This window comes from Camelus dromedarius, chromosome 19 (genome assembly GCF_036321535.1).
Source record: "Camelus dromedarius isolate mCamDro1 chromosome 19, mCamDro1.pat, whole genome shotgun sequence".
Classification (NCBI taxonomy): domain Eukaryota; kingdom Metazoa; phylum Chordata; class Mammalia; order Artiodactyla; family Camelidae; genus Camelus; species Camelus dromedarius.
In genome coordinates this window covers 39,978,413-39,981,291 of record NC_087454.1, presented here as the reverse complement: position 1 = coordinate 39,981,291, position 2,879 = coordinate 39,978,413, and positions in this window count along the sequence as shown.

Genomic DNA, 2,879 nt, shown 5'->3' with positions numbered 1-2,879 from the left:
AACTTTGTCACTTGGTGGCCTGGGTACCACGGGCTCCTTGGCCATCCCATGAGGGTGGTCCTTGCAGGCATGGTCTCCAGGTGCTCCCGTTAAGAAATCCCCCTGGGTTTCTGTGGTCACAGAGCCCACACCAGAAAATTGTATTCCTGCAGTGACCCCCACAGCAGTCAGCTCCAATGTGCACGTCCAGGGACAAATGACAGCAATTTATTGCCAGGAACCGTAATGAACAAGTGGGTGGGATTCCATACTAAGTTCAGGATCCTGGTAACTCACTCTGCACCCCAAAAAGCATCCATGAGAAATGTGTGTATTGGGATGCCTGTGCCCCTAGAAAAGCTGTTGCAGAGGGCTCCTGGGACCCTCCAGCCCCTCTCAAGATTCTCAGAGCCTGGGTCTAAATTTCTATCTCCCTCCTTTGGTGTACGGTCACCTGTGTCTCGTGGTCACGGGTCAATTTATTGCATGACTTGGCATGTTTTTAGTGCTCGTACTCCACCCCTGCACTAGACTCCCAAGATGTTCCCACTGACCCTTGGTTCCCTGTGTGGGTCAGGGGGCCCTAAGTCTGCACCCTTCACTCTCCTCCTCTACCCCCACCACTGGGGCCACCCCTAGGTGGACTGGGAGGTGTTTGTAAATGAGTCTTACACAAGGACATGACTGGACAAAGCAGGACCCCACCCCCGGAAAGCACACCTGCTCCCTTCTCTGAAGAGGACCCCACAGCCCCACATTGCCTCCCAGGGGTCTACTCAGGACACAGACCCCTGTTCTGGGCAAGGCATCTCCCTGGAATCCTTGCTTCCAGGCAATCTCTCTGTCCTTCTTCAGAGTTTAGAGTTGTTCCCATGTCTCTGAGCACCTAGGTGCCCAGCACAGGCCCTTCAGTGACCTGGAGAAACAAGGAAGATATGTGGCCATAGGTCTCACAGGACAAACCTGCAGGGACCCCAGGCCAAAGGGCCGTCCTTCTGCCTTCTCAGGTGTGGATCCTGTGGTAACTTTTTGCAGGGGGCCCAAATGGGGAGTGGGGCCCAAAACAGTTCATGGGGCTCTCTGGGCAGGGAAGACTTGGGCCAGGCGGCCTTGCCTGGTTTCCCTGCTGGGCCACTCTGAAAACCCCGGCTCCTCTCGCTGTGGCTGGAGGCCCCCCAAACCTCAGGGCAGGGCCCTTTCTCTCAGCCTCCACTGCCTCCAAAGCCACGCTGGCACTGGCGAGGGGAAAGAGCTTTCATGCCCTCTTGTGGCCAAGTTGCCACAGGTGGATGCTGCAGGGAGCTGGAGAGAGAGGTAGCACTTGCTCAGATGTGAGTGGTTAGGCAACTTGACACCCTGTCAACTAGCCTTAAACATTGGAAAGAGGACTTTCCCGGGAAAGCTGGAAGTTACTTTCAGTAATTTGTCTAAAGATTTGTTTGTTTTTTTCCCTTAAAGACTCATAAAACCTCTCCCAGGTCATTCCTGGTATGGACCATTATCCAGGGATCAATCAAGAACTGCAGGAGAGGGGTGGGGCTGAGGGAGAGGGGAGGGGAAATCAGAGCCCACGGAGAGCAGATGCACCTCCCAGGAGCCACACACGGGCAGTGGCTGCTGGCATCCAGCTCTCCTGTTCTCAGGCCAATTTCATCTGGGGGGTGTTTCCAAAAGAAACAATGGTGGAAGGGCCATGGAGGACACCTAGACCTCCCAGAATAGACAGGGGGAGCAGAGTCACCATGCTGGCCCTGGGCTTGGAGACAGACCTGTAGTGGAGACCACAGGTCTTCTGAGAAGCCAGTTTTGAAATAAAGGCAGTATGGGCTGGAATACCCAGTTCGAGCGAGTGCTTCATCGTAGACATGTAATTTACATAGTTCTTCTCACCACGAAACTCTGTTCCCAACACGCTACGTGAATGACGGCTTCAACACACATTCATTTCTGAGGTGTGAACAAGTGGAGAGCCGCTCTTTCATCCAGCATAATGGGCGTGGTCACACCTAGGAACGCTTACCAAGATTTCTCAGCAACAGCCAATTTCGAAGTAAAGGCAGTGTGTGCAGGAAAAGCCTGTTGGATTCAGGGCTTCCCCATACACCTGTAAGTTATATAGTTCCCCTCACCATGAAACGCTGTCCCCAACACGCTACATGCATGAAAGCTTCGACACAGATTCAGTCCTAAGATGTTAGCATGTGGAGAGCCGCTCTTTCATTCAGCATAAAAGGCCTGGTTACACCCAGGGAGATTTACCCAGGTTTCTCAGCTGGTTCCTTCACCGAGATTCAAAATAAAGGCAGTTTGTGCTGGAAAAGCCTGTTGGAGCGTGTTCAGAGCTGTTTCGGGCCCTGTCACAGCTGGAAGGTGCAAACCCCAACCTTCAGAAAGAGGGGCCAGGCCCCCACCCGCCAGGTGGTGTTGCCTTTGTTGGGGAACAGTGATCTTTGGGTTAGATATTTTGCGGCTCTCTCTAAAAACTGCTTTGACTTAAGTTTGCATCCTAGTCACCAGTTCCAGGGCAACAGAAAAAGCATAACCTACATTCCTTTTCACTCAAATCTTCCCAAAAGAGCAAATATTTGCCCATGAAAATACCAGCTGCTCTTCTAAGGCCCCCTAAATACCCAGCAGTTTGGGCAGTGCAATCTTGACCAGGGACAGTAGGAGAGGGACCAGCGGCCCTCAGGCAGGCTTGGCCCAGTGTGGCAGCTGCGCTGTGGGTGTGTGGTGGGGAGGGCCATGCAGGGAATCCTGTTTGAGGGGCCTCTGTGCACGACTGCATTATGGTCTGAGGTTTCATAAAAAGGCTCCAGGCATCCTAACAGGTCAGATAAAGCACCCACCCTCGGGCTGGAACCACCAGGAGCTCAGTGCCTGTAACAGGGACAGTGCCC